The sequence below is a fragment of the Macaca nemestrina genome, chromosome 6 (genome assembly GCF_043159975.1).
Source record: "Macaca nemestrina isolate mMacNem1 chromosome 6, mMacNem.hap1, whole genome shotgun sequence".
NCBI lineage: Eukaryota > Metazoa > Chordata > Mammalia > Primates > Cercopithecidae > Macaca > Macaca nemestrina.
In genome coordinates this window covers 60392222-60411862 of record NC_092130.1, presented here as the reverse complement: position 1 = coordinate 60411862, position 19641 = coordinate 60392222, and the positions used below count along the sequence as shown (strand labels likewise).

Genomic DNA, 19641 nt, shown 5'->3' with positions numbered 1-19641 from the left:
TTTTTGAAAATCTGACTGATTAATTTTCAGTAGCTTATCTTTGAGGTCATTGATTATTTCTACTCCTTGATCTAGTCTGCTTTTGAACCCCTCTTTTGAATCTAATTCTTCTATTTGAAACATATTTTCCTGTTTCTTAATTTTTCTTGACTTTCTGTGTTGGTGTCTACGAATTAGACAAGATATCCAGTGTTCCCATTCTTCACAAACTGGACTTGCACAGTGGAAGACCCTGAATAATCAACCTGGCCAGAGATCCTGGGCCTCTCAAAACTTTATGCTAGTCCAAACCACCATCTTTGTTCTTTGCAGCCCCCATATGTTGGGTATCCCAAGCCCCATTAGCTCTCAAATATAGGCAAGTTAGAAGCCATATCCTTGGGTATCAGCCAGAAAAGTTGGGGCAGTGAATACGTGGTCAAAACCCTTCACTCCTCAGGAAAAAAACTAAGAAATTCCCTCCTGACCATATGGCCCTGTGCCAGGAGTGGGGATTTTGGTGAGAGTATGTCCAAGCTTTTCCTAATGTGGGTAGTTTTGCACTCACTCAAGGTACAGGAGACTTTCAGACAGTTGCTATGTTTCTCATGAGAATTACTCTCTGTTGCCATTGGGTTGGTGTGTCCATGAAGGGAAGGAGAGTCCAGAGCCTTCTATTCTACCATCTTGCTAATACTATTCTCAGGCCTGTTTTTATTTGCTATTTTATTTTATTTTATTTTCGAGACAGGGTCTTACTCTGTCAGCCAAGCTGGAGTGCAGTGCAGTGATGCGATCGTGTAGTCTCGACCTCCTGGTCTCAAGTGATTCTGCCACCTCAGCCTCCTGAGTAGCTGGGACTACAGTCGTGCACCACCTCATCCAGTTAGTTTCAAAAACTTTTTTGTAGAGACAGGGTCTCACTATGTTGCCGGGCTGGTCCTGAACTCCTGGCCTCAAGTGATTCTTCTGCCTTAGCCTCCCAAAGTGCTGGGATTATAGGCATGAACCGCTGCACCTGACTTACACCTGTTTTTAATTGCTATGCTATACTGCATATTAGCCTTCACTAAGGTGATTTACACTTTAAATCATTTGAACAGCAACTCAGATGTACCACTGGATTAAGCAAAGCAAGTGACTCCTTGGTTTTCAATGTTCTAGTCTGGAAAATGTCCATAATGGAATCTAACACATAGGGTTATTTTTAGGGTTAAAGTTGTTAATATATATGAAATATCTATTAATTGTTAAGTCATATCCTAGCTATTAATAGATATTTATACTATGAACAAAGTTCATGCTTAAGAAATGTTAGTTCTCTTCTTTCTTTGCCACTTTCCTGTCCAATCTATAATGCATATTAGCTCAAATTTTGTGCAATTCAAAGGAGATAAACCAGTGACTGTCATGACTAGTTTTACCCACCCCATTCAAAAAGATAAAACGTATTTTATTGAGGATATTTTATAAAGAAATTTCCAGCATGTCTGAAGACAATAGTGAGCAAAGTGTTGTGGATTCATGGAGGAAAAAAAGGAGCTTTATCCTCAGAACCAGGAGGCAGAGAAAGAAATTTGGGAAAGTCTCATGGAGGGGATGGTACTTTCATTTAAGCTTCACAGAAAAAATTCGGAAAAGTGGAGAAGGAAGCAACTGCATTTTTTTTCTGATACAGAAGCTGCATTAGCAAAGGCAAACAATACGCTGCAGGACTGTTGGATCAGAGGGAGGAACAGCTACGCCTGGGAGTGGTTTCAATGTAAGAGGTAAGGAGGAATGAAATAGGAGATGGTAATTTCATGGGGGGAGGGAGAACCTGATCTCCGAGCATCTTGAGTTCTTTGAAAATTAGTGTTCCTTGTTTTATTTAAATAATACTGCATAACCACTACATGTTTTCTCATCTTTATTGCCTTTGAGTAGTGAAACAACTATTGTGAATTATTTTGGCATTGATCTTACCAATTATAAAGAAATCATTTGTTTTATTAAATGTAGCAATGCCTAAATTTATTATATAATATCAATGATCTAAAAGACAATGTATGTTGAATGATAATCAATTGGATTAAAAAAAATCTGGCTGCATAAGGCCTTGTTGGGGTCACTTGCTTTTTTGTGAAACCAAGAGATTTAATACCATTATTTGTGTTAATTCAACTGTCTTTTAAAGTTTGGGCATATCAACTTTTAAAGTACAGCATCAAGGAGAACTCTTGGAAGATACTTGGTAAAGTTCCCTATTTCATAACACTTGAAAACTGCCTTGTTAGAACAATTTTTAGAACAATTTATCAAAAACCCCTAAAAATACTTGCTGACATTGAGAAATCATTTGCTTCAAGTGTCGTAATTCATAAAACTATATGTGAATCCACTGCTTTAAAATATTTATTAACTCTATGAAAATGCTGGTAAACTTTCTAAAACTTTCTCTTCCTGAGTTAAATGAGAACCATGGGGTTCTGTGGTTTATAAGGTCACATATTTGAACTGAAACCTTAGAGGGAGAAAATAAAACGTAGATGTTCAGAAAGGATAATTTCATTTGTCTTTGGCAAATACTGCATTGTGTAACTAATTAAAATAGTTCATAGATGTTGCATTTCAATAAAAGCAAATGTATACAGTTTATGTATGTTTATGTGTATGCCTTTAAAATGAGAATTACCTTGACTTTTAGGTGTAACTTTTCTCTTTCATTGCTAAAATAAAGAAAAACTGAAGTCTGTTCTCTGTTCTGCAAGCATTCATAGCTTGGGATATTTAAAGGGTGTTCTTGGGGTCCAGCTTCTTTTGCTGAAGAAATTTGAAATCAGACAAGAGTGTCAATTCAAGTGCCCAATTTCCAGCTTGCTTCCTTTTAGCCAATGAATTTTCTAGGCCGTACAACAATCCATTTTATACTTTTTTTTGCATTTATGCAGAATTTTTTCTTTTAATCACGTTTATGTTGGTATATTCATTTTGTGGGAGTGGGTACTCCTTGATGCTCTATTTTCTTCCTTTTTATTGTCCTGGTACTAACAGCACAGTTGAGTGTTTATTAAATGTCTGGTGGAGTGCATTGGAGTGATTATAAACTTTTGTTCCTTTCATAAGCACATAATTTATTTATAAGCTATGGTCTTTATAGTTTGGCTCTCACTTTATAATATGCACCCATTTTTAGTATATATATACTAAAATATATATAATATAAAAAAATATATACATATATAAAATATATATATTATACTTTTACCCAGGCCTTCTCCATACCTAGTCAAACTCTTCCCATAATAAATTAAACTATTTTATCTTTATTACATTGAAGAGATGAAAAAATGATTAAAGAAGAAAGATAGTCAAGTCATGAAAACATAATATTAACATATTATCTGACATTCCCTTAGTTGGCCCTTCTTTGTAAAACAAATCCTGGCCTAGAAAAGGTACCTAAAATTTATTTAAATAAAGAATGCAGAAAAATATTTGGAAATATGCACACCAAATTCTTATTATAGTGATTATGTCTGAGGAGTAGATGTGGAAGCAGACAACGGGAAAATTCTTTCTCTTGTTCCAATATTCATAACCTACTTTTGGAATGATAAAAGGCATTAAAATGTGTCATGAGCCAATATTTTCATAAGTATAAATTCTAAGAATTTTATGTATACTGAAAACTTTAAACAATCAATGAAAGAAACTGGAGCAGACACAAATGTAAAGATATCATGTGTTCATATATTAGAATAATTAATATTATTAAAATGTCCATACCATCCGAAGTGACCTATAGGTTCAATGCAATCTTTATCAAAATTTCAATGTAATTTTTTTATAGAAATAGAAAATATACTAAAATTTATATGAAACCACGAAAGAGTCCAAATAGTCAAGGCAATTATGTGCAAAAAGAACAAAACTGGTGACATCACACTACCTGATTTCAAACTACAAAGTGATGGTAATTCAAATAGGATACTGGTGTATAAATCGATTCATCAACAAATGGAACAGTATAGAAAGCCTAGGAATGAACCCACAGATGTATTAAGCTGATTTTCAACAAAGGTGTGAAGAATACACAATAGGAAAAGGATAGTCTATTCAACAAGTGGTGTTGGGAAAACTGGATATTCACATTCAGAAGAATGAAATTGAATGTTTATCTCATACCATACACAAAAATTGGGTCAAATGTAGATTAAAGATCTAAACATAAGACTTGAAACTGTAAAACTTCTAGAAGAAAACATAGGGAAAAAGCTATAATCCATTGGTCTGGGTAATGACTTTTTAGATTTGACCCCAAGAGCTCAGGCAACAAAACTATAAATAGACAAACAGAATTACATCCAACTGAAAAGCTTCTGCAAAACAAAGGAAAAAACAGAGTGAAGAGACAACCTATAGATTGGGAAAAAATATTTGCAAGCAATACATCTGATAAGGGGTTGATATCCAAAATATATAAGTAATTCAACTCTACAGAAAGAAAATAAATAATCTGATTAAAAGTTAGATTAGGGATCTGAATAGTCATTTCTTAAAAGAAGACATACACGTGGTCAATAGGTATGTTTAAAAAATGCTCAACGTCACTAATCAACAGGGAAGTGCAAATCAAAGCCATAATGAGATATTACTTCCCATTTATCCAAATGGCTATTTTCGAAAAGATGAAAGATAAAAAGTGCTGGTAAGGATGTGGAGAAAAGAGAATGCTTGTATACTCTTAGTGGGAATGTAAATTAGTACAGCCATTATGGAAAGCTCTATGGAGGTTCCTCAAAAAACCAAAAATAGGATTACCATATTATTCACAATTCTACTTCTAAGTTAAAGATTTGAAGTCAGTATGTGGAGAAGATATCTGAGCTCCCATGTTCATTGCAGCACTATTCACAACAGCTAAGTTCTGGAATCAACCTAGGCAGCCATCACAGATGAATGGATGAAGAAAATGTGGTATATATACACAATAGGATACTATCCAGCCTTAATAAAAGAAAGGAATTTTGTTAGTTGCAACAACATGGATAAACCTGGAGAATATCATGCTAAATGAAATAAGCCAGACACAAAAAGATAAATATTGCATGATCTCACTTATACCTGAAATCTAAATAAATCAATTTTAGAGAAGCAGAGAGTACAATAGTGGTAACCAGAGGCTGGAGAGGAGGGTAACGGGGGAGAAGATGGTCCAGGGATACAAAGACTCAAATCGGAGAAATAAATTTGATTATTTTTGCACAGTGTGGTAAATACAGTAGATAATGTACATTATGAAATGTGTAAGAGAGTAAATTTTGAATGTTCTCACCACAAAAAAGAATAAGTTTTTGAGGTGATGGATATGTTAATGAACTAGATTAAATCATTCTAATTATATTCATAAATTGTAACATCACATTATACCCCATAGAGATATAAAACTATAATTTGTCCATTTATAATTTAAAAAATAAAAATTGAATAAAAGAACTAATGACTAAATAGAAAATATAGTCTACAGAAATTTTCTTTAAGGACCGATTTGTTGATCTAATTTTTTGCAATAAGAGAATCTTAACAAAGAAAACATTTAGGAAGCTCCCAATAATCTGTATTCCAGATGCATTAATATTCCATGCATCTCTATAATGTTTTAAGTTTGCTGTTTGACTTTGAGCATGTAACAAACTCTCTGAGCCTTAAAAATGATGAAATTTGCATGAGATTATTTCTAAGATCTGTTCGAATAATATTATTTCTAGATCTTTTTCTAAGATTTCTAAGCTGATTATTTCTTCAGCTCTAATATTTTATGACCACAAAATTAGTGCATTAGAAACTGATTAAAAATTTAAAAGCAGTTAAAAGCATGAATTGTGGATAGATCAGCAAATACACCCACACTGGGTTGAGGAAGTCAGAATTCACACAGAATGAGCTGTTTGAATACAAAAAAAAAAAAAACACTAATTATTAAAATATATTAAAGTATCGTAACTGTGTTGAATATTTACTATATGCCAGGAAATACTATACATTTATTATCCCATTTAATCCTCATATCAATTGTATAAAGTAGGGATAATTATTATCCTCTTTAACAGATGAGAAAATTGTTGTAGGGAGAAATTTATCTTCTCAGTAAATTTACACAGCTAGTAAGTGGTAGGTCAGACTTTGAACTCAGGTGACCAGATTCCAGAACACATACTCTTAATTACTAGTTTATTCCCAGATTGTGATTAGTTGGCCAGAAATACCCTTTTTGTCTTCAGTACTGGTGGTTGAAAATTTCCCTAAGATGATTTCACTTTTGTGCCTCAATTTTTTGAGTATAACTCAATTTTGCCTCTACTGAATAATTTTCCATGTGTAAAGTTCAAGTCTAGACATCTTTTCTTTTCTAGAAGATTACATATGTAGAAGATTAAGTTGACTTTTTACTTCCATCAGCAGCTATCTTGGCAATTGGATTTTAAAATAAATTTCCTAATACTTTTCCCCTAAAAGTAGTTCTTACGAAAAAAATATTTGAGGATGGTCCTATTTAGATAGGTTCTTGCAAATGTGTTTTGAATTCAGTATTATGTGCCCTTGCTAAAAGGGAACTCAAATCACCATCAACAATATATAGTTCATAATCTGCTATGGTATGAACATATTGAAATATGTATTTGTGTGAAACCCTGTCTCTACTAAAAAATAGAAAAAATTAGCCGGGGGTGGTGGCCAGCTCCTGTAGTCCCAGCTACTCGGGAGGCTGAGGCTGGAGAATGGCATGAACCCGGGAGGCGGAGCTTGCAGTGAACTGAGATGGCGCCACTGCATTCCAACCTGGGTGACAGAGTGACACTCCGTCTCAAAAAAAAAAAAAAAAAAAAAAGAAATATATATTTGCTTTGGAAGTAGTGGGAAAAATTGGTCAACTGAATGCAACCCAATAAACATTAATTTTTTATTAAATTTCAGAGATTTGTAATCTGGAAACCTCTACAAAAAGAACTGGAGGAATGGTATGGAATTTGGAAAATTAGGATAATTACAATTTTGAGGCTACATTCAACTCCTATTGAAATGTACTTTTTGGCATATTTCTGGGCTAGATTGCAATGATTTCTTTATCGATTTTAAGTTTACAGTCTAAGACATAAAAATTATGATTGGAAGTTAAGATATAATTGGAAAATTTTACCTTTAAAAATGGTGAAATATAAGTTTAAGGTTTTTTTCTTTTAAGAAAATAAATAGAGACAGGGGTCTTGCTATGTTGCCCGAGCTGGTCTCAAACTGTTGGCCTCCAATTATCATCCTGCCTTGGCCTACCAAAGTGTTAGAATTAAAGGTGTGAGATGCCATTCCAGGCCACATTTAAGCATTTGTAAATTAAATTTAAATTAAGTCTGAAAAACGGTAGGTAAAATTGGAATCCCAAAATTAGAAAAGTGCATGGGTTTCAGTGTAGATTAAAATCTTACTCAGATTAGTGAACATTGGAATCTTACACATTCTATGTAGTCACATGCAATAAAAATTGAAAAAGAATCTACTGTATAAATGAGTCTACGGATCATTGAAAAAGCAAAAGAAAAAAAAAAGAAATTGCTGTGCTTGTACTTAAAATCGTTCATGGAAGTCTTAAGACTATCTTTGTTCTTCTAGTGCTTCTCATTTTTGAAAAGACTGCCAGTTACATTTGTCGCTGGTGCTCATTATTGTAGTATGTTTTTGTGATATGTTTATACAGCTGTATAAAAGCACTGTAGAAGAAATCAAAGACTCATATTGAAGGGAAACACCTTAAGTATCACATTAACTGCCTAATTGGTTAATAAATGCAACAGATGCAAGTAATGATTAAATGGCATCTGAATCAAGAATGCTGTTGTTAATAATTAAATTAGCCACATTTGTCATCCTGACCACTAATGATTTAAAAGTCAGTTTATGGTTCTCCAGAGCAGTTGCTGAGACAATGAATCCAGACTGGGTCTTTTTGTTTTTACTAGGCATTTGCTTTTTAAATATCATAGCATTTACAGCAGGGAGTACTTCCTGGTGTAATATATGGAGAAAATAATAGATGATTACAGGATTAACGGCTAGAAATAATTAAAATGACACTACTAAGCTCTGCCTTTTCAGGGAGAGAGCTCCAATTAAGCCACATTTCCTTTCCATTATCACTCTACTGCCAATTAAAGTCTGATGTATTTTGTCAGTTTTATACAGATGAAGCTTTTAGTCTTTAATATACTTAAGAATTTACATTTTGGCAGGATTATAAAGGGCTCTGTCATTTAACTTTTATATCCCTATAAAAGACTCCACTCAGATCTTCCTTTTCCAAGTTTGCAACTTCTCTCATTGTCACCAAAGATATCAAAAAATGCCTTTTATTGTCATAGCAATATGATGCTTGTTAACATTTAGCATTTACATTTTCTCAGAATGCAATTATGTAACAAAGGAAAATTCAGAATCATTAAAGAGACAGTACATAGCATACCCATAAGATTCTAATTTATGTAACCTTTTAGGCATCACAGTTTTGTATGGAACAAGAATAAGGCAGTCCTTTTAGGCTACAGTCTTTGAGGCAATGGAAACCTGGAAGGATAGATATATCGTTAGTGGATGAGATAATTGTTTAATGATCATCTGCAATAATGGTAGAACAGCTTTTGAGGGAATATAGATAGTAGGAAAAATATGAAGAGTGATCTCTTTTAGAATTATACATAGATTTAACCTACTTAAATGTAGAAAATTGATAGTAGAGAGGTAGCATGGTGTATTGGAAAGAGGTGAGTTCTGGTACAAAGCAGTCCTGAGTTTGAATCTCAGTTCTATATCTCAGTCAATTGGAGTATTAGTCAATTATTTATTCTCTACAAGTATCAGCTTCTTCCTCTTTTATGTGAGGGTGATAATACGTAGTTAGGATTTCTTTTCAAGAGTTAGAGACAATGCTTGGAAAGCTCCAATCATTGTGTGGAATAAATATTCAGATATTTGGTGAGTGCAAATTGTTATTGTTGGGGTTATGGTTGTCATTCTGTGGTTTTATTACCTGAGTTATTCCCAGTCTCAGATGCCCCTATTGTTCCCACCCTTGTTCCTACAGAAGCGAGCCATATGGGTTCTCATAAAGACATTTGTATTGGCTTTCATATCAAAATGTTAAACTACTCATTAAGAAAGCTTTTTGAAAAAAGATAAACATTATAAAACCAGATAAATGGTTATTTACATCACTATTGTCCTTTTTCTTTGATTTCTTCCTCTCCCTTAGTCTTTGATGTAGATAATGAAAAACTTTGAAAGACGAAATAGAGCACATCAGTTCTATTATTCATTCAGTTTTAAAGAGATTGAGAGTGGAGGTGAAATCTATACATATATTGCTTTAATATTTGAAAATGAATGATTTTATCCTTGTATTAATAAAATGGATACAAATCTTTGGAACTATATATGTCTGGTCTTTTTTGTTATTGTTACTATTGTTTTTCTTATTATTGTTCTGCAAATAAAACCTTAGCACTTAAAAGTCAGTGGCAGAATATTGTATTTAAGCACACCACACATACTGGATATTAGGTCATTGGTAAATGTGGTAAATGGTCCTGTTGCTACAGAGCATTCATTCATTAATTCCCAATTAGCACATAAACATTTTTATTAACTCCCTTATTTAAAGAGAAACTTTTTCTTGAACCCACAGTTTCCTCCAGCCCCTTCTATCTCTATGTCTCTTTAGAACAAGGTTCATCAGAAAAGGTGGTCAATAAGTTAACTTCTCCACTTTTCCCTCTTATTGTTCTTTCCTATCTAATTATCTTTTAGCTGTACATCTCCACAGAAATGGCTCTTATAAACATCACCGATGGCCTCCATGTTGCCAAATTAAATGTTGTTTCTTAGTTTTCACCTTACTTGACCTATTAACTTCATTTGACTGTGATCACTCTCTCCTACTTAAAATGCTTTCTTCACATGGCCTTCAGGATATCACTCTCCCTATTTTCATTTTGCCAGTCATGCCTTTTCAATCCCCTTTATGGGTTTCTCTGCATCTTCCTAAATAAGGGCTCAGTCCCTGGGCATCATCTCTTTTCTGTTTCTACTCCTTTTCTGGGTAATCTCTTCTAGGATTGCTGCTGGCTGTCCAATGAACATCCATCCTGAAAATCTCTTTGTTTACACAATTGCTTAATTGATGTCACTTAAATACTATTAGATATACCATTCTACATTCTATGCTTCTCCCATGCTTCCTCCTTCTTTTGCAGTATTCATCATTTTAGAAATGGGAATTCCATCCTTCTAGTTACTCAGATCAGAAAACTTAGAGACAACCTTGATTTTTGTATCTCACACCTTACACCCTGTCAGTAAATTCTGCTCACCCTACCTTCAAAATATATGCAGAATCTGACTCTTCTTGCTATTTGGAGTCAGGTGTAAACCACCATCATCTCTTGCCCTGTGTATTGCAGTAAGCTAACTGGTCTCTCTGCTTCCACAGCTGCTGCTATGCTGTACTCTTTTTTTTTTTTTTTTTTTTTGAGACGGAGTCTTTGCTCTGTCACCCAGGCTGGGGTGCAGTGGCGCGAACTCGGCTCTGCTGTACTCTTAAACACAAGTCAGGTTAAGTGATTTCCCCATACCCTCCTTCTTCTGCCCTCATGGAGTGGAATATCTAAAGACCTTACAGTGCTTCCAGGGCCCCAGATGATCTGCAGCTCCCTTTGGCCCCCCATCTCTCTGACCTCATTTCCTCTCCCTTGCTTACTCTGCTCCAGTCTCACCAGCTTCCTTGCTATCCTTCAAATAAGCCAAGCAGCCAAGCACTTCACCACCTGAAGGCCATACCAATATGCTCTTCCCATTGCCTGTAACTTCCTTTCCTCCAAACGCATCTTGCTTGCTGCTTCATTCTTTCACATCTCTGTTCAAATGTCATCTTTTCTCTGAGGCTCTCCCTGACACCCTATAAGATAACATCACACCCCAACTGAACACATCCTTTTCCTCTTATTCTGATTTCTTTTTTGTCCAAGGAACTTATTACCATTTTATATATATTAATATTTATTCTTTAGTTTTCTGCCCACTCCGTTAATAAGTTCTTGGTGAGCTTAGGCTTTATCTGCATGAATATATCCTGGTGCCTAGAACAGAGTCTGGTAAGTAGTAGGCCTTCAAATGTTTCTTGCATGAATAAATGATTAAATAAAATGTAGATAGCTATAATCACTTAAAGACAGGACATAATCCAAATTTAGGGGCTCTGGAAAGATTTTTTTTTAAGTGACTTCTAAGCTGAGACCTGAAATATGAGTAGGTGTTAACCAGTTGAGATGAAGGAAAAAAGTGCTTCAGATGGAGGAAAATGACTATGTTAGAAAGAATGGCATGTTTGAGGAGTTAAAGTAGTTGACTGCAACCGGTGTGTAATTTGTATTTGGGACAGGGTGTGTGGGTGGGAAGTGGCAGTGGATATGACATAAGTACAGAGTGACTTGCCAAAAAGGCTTTATATACCATGCTAATAACTTAGGAATTTTATCTGAGGAAAATAGCTGCCCCTCAAGGGTTTCAAGGAGAGAAGTGACATACATTTTAGAAAGATCACACCAGCTGCCACACATAAAATTGATATGAGAGAGGGAAGGGAAGGAGGGAGGACTAGTTAAGGAGACAATTATAGAAATCTAGGTGGCTGCCTAAACTGGGAAGTAGCTGTGGAGTTGGAGAGTAGTGGGTGAAGTCCGAAATATTTGGGAACTGGTAACAGGTTGGATGGGGGATAAAGAAAATGGAGGGATCCAGAATGTTTTATAATAACTAAATGGCATATTTATATTTAAGCACATAAAATTGTAGAATTCCCAACCTATCTTTGCATGTCTGAATTTCCTGAGATAACTGTAAAATATGTTCTTGCATTAGCCTTGGCATGTTTTCCTCATAGAAATTTTTAAAATTATGAAGGACTGTTTCATTATAAAGCATTGATGGATTATGATTTATTTAGAATAAAACAAATCAAAATTTACTAGGCCCTTGATTTGTGCAAAGTGTGGTGTTATTAAACTATGACACTTATGTTTTTTCTTAGTTTTTGGTTTTTAAGGTATAATTGACAAAAATTATAAATATACTGTCTATAATGTGATATTTTTATATATGTATACATTATTAAATGATTAACTCAAGCTAATTAACATATCATCACCTCACATATTTATCTTTTTTTGTGGTAAGAACATTTAAGATCTAATCTCTTAGCAATTCTCAGGCATGCAATACAGTATTATTAATGACAGTTACCATGCTGTACAATAGATCTTAAGAATTTATTCATTCTAACTGAAACTAAGTCTTTGTTAAATTTAAATTACATCTCTTTATTCCCCTGCCCTCATCCCCCTCAAACCCTTGCAATTACAGTTCTACTCTCTGCTTCTATGAGTGGACTTTTAAAAACTGCTCACATAGGTGAGATCCCGTGACATTTATCTTTGTGTGCTTGACTTATTTCACTTAGCAAAATGTCCTCCAGGTTGATCCATGTCACAAATGACAGGATGTTCTTCTTCTTCTTCTTCTTTTTTTTTTTCTGAGATGGAGTCTCGCTCTGTTGCCCAGGCTGGAGTGCAGTGGCGCGATCTCGGCTCACTGCAAGCTCCGCCTCCCGGGTTCACGCCATTCTCAGGCCTCAGCCTCCCGTGTAGCTGGGACTATGGGCGCCCGCCACTACGCCCGGCTAATCTTTTTGTATTTTTAGTAGAGACGAGGTTTCACCGTGTTAGGCAGGATGGTCTCGATCTCCTGACCTTATGATCCGTCTGCCTCAGCCTCCCAAAGTGGTGAGATTACAGGCGTGAGCCGCTGCGCCCGACCGATGTTCTTCTTTTTTAAGACTGAATAGTGTTCTGTTGTGTGTGTGGACATGTGTGTGTATGTATCCACATTTCTTTATCCATTCATCTGCTGATGAAATCATTAATGAATTTAAATGATAAAATACTTGTACCTTGGATCACTCTTTTCTTAAATATTTTAGAATTCCAGAATATAAAATGGATCTAGTAAGTGCTATCATCTTCCTGATTTGGCTAAGAGTGTGTTTCTGGAATTTGAAAAAAACCCCAACAACCCCAGTGTTACTTTAGTAATGGCAGGTGCCATTTATTGAGCTCTATGTGTTAAGCATTGTGCTAAGCACTTCACATTAATATTATTCATTTAACGTTTATTACAATTCCACCAGGGGAAAAACTATTGCTATCCTATTTTTGTGAGTGAAGAACTGAGGCTCCGAAAGGGTAGGTAAATTGCCTAATGTTACACAGTAAACAAATGGTAGATTCACAGCAGAATTTTTAGTTTTCTGTTTCTCCAAAGCCTGTGCTCTTCCGTTGAGCCTATTGCCTTTCTGTCTGTGTGATTTCCAGGCTTTTTCAGAAAGCTTGAAAATATGAATTTGCTGACTGCTCTTAAGAAAAGTTTGGAACTTTGCACACATCCATCAGATTTTATAATAAGTGTCCTCTTATTGTTTCTAATTATAACTCATCTCACAATTGTGCTCAATAATATATTTTCATTGAATTTTGTGCCCTTCACAGATTTATGAGTTCATATCAGCTTCCTCAATTGCTGCATAGTTAAGCAATACTAATTTTATTCCTTTAATTTGACAAATGCATAATGTGGAAATCAGCAATGGTGTAGGGATCCTTAATTTACAATATTCCCTGTGTTCATTCTTTTAAATCTCTAACTCTTACATTTTCATTGCATTTAATATGCATCATAAAAGTGTCTCTTTGGCTAGTTGATTACGTATGCTCTCTGATTGCAGTTAGAGCCTTTGGAATTGCTATTAGGCACAGTGGAAATAATTAAGAGCTTTGGTCCATGCTGATTTTAGAACAAATAAGTGCAGTCAGTTGGGTTCTCAAATAACTTCATTACTGTAAATCAGGGTAGTAATATATACTCTACAGCAATGGAGTGAGTGGATAACAACTGTCCACTCAGCACTCCCTGGGAAAGAATAAATTAATGTCTTTCACAGTTCAAAGCTGATAAACATAAACTTTTGATGTGTCTAAAATTTTAAAAAGAAATATAGTAGTGTTATTGGAAAACATTAAAGGAAATTGTTAAAATTCATTTTTGATCATTCAAAGTTGCTAGATAGTATTGATAATATTGGTGAACTGTAAGTGACAAATAGCTTCTATAATCATAAAAATACCTTGAGGTGTTTTATGTTCATTGATTTAAAACATTTCTTTTGAAAAACCAGGAATATAACAAATTTAGACAAAGGAAACTGCAAGCATTTTACTGAATAAACAAAATTTTAAGAATAGATTGGGAGATACACTTGCATACATATGAATGGTGAATGGACAATAGCAATAAAATACAAACTGTTCTTACAAAATAATAAAAAAGCATTAATGATACCATGGAAAATGGAAAATAAGTATAAAAACACAATTCATACAAAAGAAAATTGCCAGTAAATTTATACTCAGTCTCATTGTGTTGGGGGAAATGAAAATTAAAGTAACAGTGAGCTCTCGTTTTCATCTCCATCAGTTTGGCAGATAGTAAAATTAGTGATAATTCTTTCTGCTGGTGTAAATGTTGGGGGAAGTGTACACTCATATAATTGTAGTAGAAACATGAATTGTTATAGACTTTAAATAAGCACTTAGGCAGGGTCTGTAAAACTTAAATATATACCTAATCTTCAATCCAGCGATACAACTCTTGAGAATCTATCCTAAATAAGTTATCTCTCTACCATTTAAAGATGTGTCTAGTGCTATGTAGTTGGTGATAGCAACTAATTAAAAATGAAATTAATGGCAATTAAGGAGGAGGATGACTAAATAAATTGCAGTACATCAATTGCACAGAATGTTATGCATCCATTAGAAGGAGTGGGTTGGAGTTTTACTTGTTGACTAGGATAAACTTTTACCATGCATTGTTACGTGGAAGTGCAAGTTGCAGAAAAGTAAGCAATGTCAAAAAGCCCTTTGATTTTATTATATATGCTTGCAAAATATGAAAATAAACACATAGAATTATTAGCATTAGTTATCAATGTGTGTTGCTCAGACAAAGAAAAGAAAGGAGAGGCCAAAAATAAAACTACAAGACATAGAAAGTTCAAAAATAAAAAAGTACATTATATACAATTCAATGTATGAAAATGCAAAAGTATAACCATACATGTGTAAATGTGTATATACATGTGAAAAGGGGAGAGAGTTTTAAAATGATTGTCACTATTATGGACTGAATTGTATACCCCCAAAATTCATACAATGAAGCCCTAATCCTTGATGTGACTGTAGTTGAAAATAGAATCTTTAAAAAGGTTACTAAGGTGAAATAAGGTCACAGGGTAGGGCCTGAATCCAGTATGACTGGTAAGAAGAGAGACACCAGGAATGTGTGTGTATAGGGAAAAGACCACGTGATGATACAGAGAGAAGGTGGCCATGCAAGTCAAGGAGAAAGGCCTCAGGAGGAGCCAAACCTCTGGACCCCTTGATCTTAGACTTCCAGCCTCCAGAACTGTGAGAAATAAATTGATGTTGGTTAAGCCACCTGATTTGCAGTATTTTGTTATGGCAGTCCTAGCAAACTAATATTGTTATCAAAATAATGTGAGTCACCTCAGCATTTTAGGTGACTTGGTACTTTTTTCCTTAGTGTGCATGCTATATGATCTCTTTTTCCACAAGAATAAATTATTTAGAGTCATTATTGTAAAGATATTTTAAGTGATATAAAAAGAAAATGAATGGAAGGTAATAGGCACTGGAAATGAAAGGTCATGTAAGTTTAGGACCAGGTTCATCACAATGGAAAACTAAAGTCATATATCTTATTGTAGCAGAGAGGAGCAGTGACACCCCAAGGAAACATATAAATAGGTATACAAGAGTGAGAGAACAGGACAGCTGGTCAGAGAGAAGCAGAGATGAAGGCTCAATAACCCTGGAGGAAATAAAATAACTTGTTGACTCTTTGTGGATTGGCAATGTCTTATTGCTATTTTTAGATTTTCATAAGATTTCTCATATATTTCCAAGACATTCCTTTTCTGATCCTTCTGATAACTTGAGTTGAATCCCTCTGCCTTGGATTCCAGTGTCTCCTAGAAAAGTATTCAAGACTTATCTATGTTCAGTGGCAGAGAAATCTGATTATTATTGCTCAAAAATTTGGTAGACTTGAGAACCTCGACTGTAGAGCATCGAAAGTTTTTCCAAACCAAAGCCTCTGAGTTCTCTGAAATCTTCATATTTAAAGATCTGTACCTTCACTCCAACATTGCCACTGTAGGAATCTACCATTGTCACCTTCTATTTGGCCTTGAGCTTGTGGTACAACTAAGGAGGTAGTGACCATCTTAATTGAAAGATAAACTAAAGTCAATTTTTATTTTAAAAAAGATTTAATTGAGAAAAGATTTCAGAGCTGATGTTTTCTGAATAATTTGCAAAATAACTACATTCAGCATATTCAGGATTTCTTTGATAGACTGCAATGAATCCATCAAAGCCTCAGTGGCTTGCTGTCACTGTTATCTAGTTTGTCTCTTAACATCTCTCCTGGTTCCTGCCTCTTTGTCACTAATATATCTTGCAGGCTCTGCTAATCTGAAGCAACTTCCTCAAGGTTCTTCCTGCCCAAGACTCTAAATGGCTCATAGTCCTTGGTGTCCCATAATGGGTTTGTCATTTTGTGTTTATCTTATCCATTAGTTCTCCCAACAACTGCTGATGAAATTGTGTCACACTTTGCTATTCCCTTCACATACCATTAACATTTTGCCTCTACGTATTTTCATGTGTTGTTTAATCCGCAGAAGTCTCTTTCCCTCCTATCCTTTATATACATAAATTATTCCCTGCTTTAGGGTCAGCTTCATGTCTTTTTCTTGCCCGGTAGCATTTTCTGATTGCTCAATATCATATTTAAGCCACTCTCCCTTTGATGTTCTCAAGTACTCAGTGTTTATGAATACAGTTTAGTCAGATATTTGGCTGTGAAAATAATAGAATCCCAATAAGACTGTTGGCGGGGCGGGGGAGACACCTTTAAGTGTTGATAAAGGATCCCCATGCAGACCTATAGTCACTATTCATTGGTCTCAAAACCACAGCTTTTGACACATTTGAGTAGTCACACAAATATGCTACCAAAATCCTCCTATTCTGTGCTAGAAAGAAGGGAAATGATGATATTCTGACTGCAAACATCACTTTTATTAGATCCTTAAGATGGCTTTGTTATCGTATTTTCTTTTTAACAAGACTGTGCCCTCAGGGACATATCATGAGTGCATACTACATTGGAGTCCCTAAATACTTAAAATGTCCCTCCTTATTTGACAGTCTTAGGGGTAAGATTCATGTAGAGTTAATTACCTCCCTTCCCTGAAACCCAGCTATTAAATATAAAATGTGAAAAACAGGGAGGGATTTCTATCCTAATAAAACAAGAGAACTGAATCTTAGAGTTTGTGACAAAATTTCACCAGATACGAAACATGCCTCAAATTGAGAAGGAGACTGAAAACTGATTATAAGGCTTCAATTTTCTAGTACACATTTGTTTCTCTGAATATAACTGATAGTGTCCCGAAAGGAGGGGAAGGAAACTGGGAATATGTTAGACAGCTTTGAAGATATATGTGAAAACAAATGAACAAATATAAATGATACCATGTGTCTGAACTTGTTAACTGTAGGACTTTCCTATGAGCTATGGGGCCACCTACAGATCAGGCACAGGTACATGTAAGCCATATGTGACTGTGCATATGAGTTGCATATGTGCATAGAGCCTAAGCAATAACCAAGAGTACACACCTTAAATAGTTATTGACTCTTTAGTACAAACCATGTGTACTATGCATAAAAAAGTTTAACAAAACCCCAGAAAACAATTTTGTTTTGTGTATGATAGGGTGTGTGTGTGCACACGTGTGTATAGTGCTGTTGAAGTAGGGAGGGAGGAAGCAACTGGGGAGGCACGAGTTGAGGAATTGCTGACTGCCTCTTTAAAAAACATATAATAGAAGTCCATCACTGCTAAGGTGGTCTGGGGATCAGCATTATGAGTATAGATTCTGGTCTCTCTACAAACAAGTAGTGAACCCATTTCTGAAATATGTTTCATTTGAGAAATGGTGTCTTTTGTGGTTCTGATATAAAGTGTGACTTCAGCTGACAGCTATGATGTTAAATTCCATGGAATTTTTCCCCAGGAGCTTCTTGAGGAAAGCATGTCCTTCAAGATTTTTTTTTGCTCAAGAGCCCAAAATGGTCCCTAGTTCCCCTTAATGGCAAATGCCCCTTAATAAGCTTATATGATAGAAGCGGACAGACATGTACTTGTCAAGGCCCACTTTGAGGTACAAAATTTAGGCTGCTTCGAGGAACAGTTACTGAAACTAATGGACATCTATGAGTTTGCTCAAGACCACATAGAAACTTTTTAGACTTAGCAGAACTCTTGCTTTTCTTTCAATTAAAATGAAATGTAGTTCAGCAGTCTTACTTGAAGATGTTTGTAGGAAATATATATTTGCATTATATTTTGCACATATACAGTATATGTATTTTAATACTGAACATATAAAACCTGTGCTAGCTGGCTGGGTGCGGTGGCTCACACCTGTGATCCCAGCACTTTGGGAGGCCGAGGGGAGCAGATCACAAGGTCAAGAATGAGACCATCCTGGCCAACATGGTGAAACCCTATCTCTACTAAAAATACAAAAACTGACAGGGCATGGTGGCACGTGCCTGTAATCCCAGCTACTCAGGAGGCTGAGGTGGGAGAATAGCTTGAACCCAGGAGGCAGAGGGTGCAGTGAGCTGAGATTGCGCCACTGCACACTAGCCAAACAATTTAAATTGCCTTGCCATTTCTTCTCTTTGAATTTCCTGCCACCTTCCTCAGACTTCTTTTTCTTCTTTTAATATATCAGTATACAATCAGGCACAAGAACCACTGGCTTAGATATTCTAAGATAGTGATACCTTTCTGTTGGTTAGGTTGAAGAGTAACTGAGATTGTTTTGTGCGAATATGGTGCTTACATATATCACCTTTTAACAAAAGCCAAAAGAATGTGTGAAGTGAATGACCAACTATGCATTTGTAAGATGGGATCTAAAGTCTGTGATTCCAAACGCTCTCATCACACTCACTCAGACTTTCAAGAAAAAGCTCCACTTACTTTTCAAACAACATAAAGCTTTCAGCAGTAAATGAAATAAAGCCCGACAGATTTTTACTCAAAGATTGCAGATGCTGTGTATATTTTTTTTAGGTGTTCTTTTTTATTTCAATTTGTAAAAGCTCAACAGTAACTTAAAATCATTTCTTTTGTAAATATCTTACCATATGGTGATTGGAAGAAGAAAAGTCTGTCATAACTTAAATTTATTTATTTATTCATTCATTCAATGATATGTGTTAAGCACCATGTATCATCCAGGTTTAGGAACAAGTACTAGGGATAGAGTGATAAACATGACAGGCATATAGTTTATTGGTGTATAGAGCTACTGAACAAGATTATGAATGCAGTGAGCAATGAGTACTGTAAAGGTCCCAT

The 19641-nt window shown here is 35.1% G+C and overlaps 2 long non-coding RNA genes across 4 annotated transcripts in view; both read left to right on the top strand.

The window, feature by feature from the left end:
• The window catches only part of LOC139363578 (uncharacterized), a 201947-nt gene that overhangs the window by 110442 nt on the left and 71864 nt on the right, over positions 1-19641 (top strand). For all 3 annotated transcript variants that reach the window (XR_011624228.1, XR_011624230.1, XR_011624229.1), the window contains exon 2: positions 1658-1748. This is a non-coding gene — a long non-coding RNA (uncharacterized lncRNA). The remainder of the gene's footprint in view (positions 1-1657; positions 1749-19641) is intronic.
• LOC139363577 (uncharacterized) lies at positions 10258-13302 on the top strand. Its single transcript, XR_011624227.1, has 3 exons — positions 10258-10465; positions 11073-11156; positions 13247-13302. It is a non-coding gene; the product is annotated as an uncharacterized lncRNA (long non-coding RNA).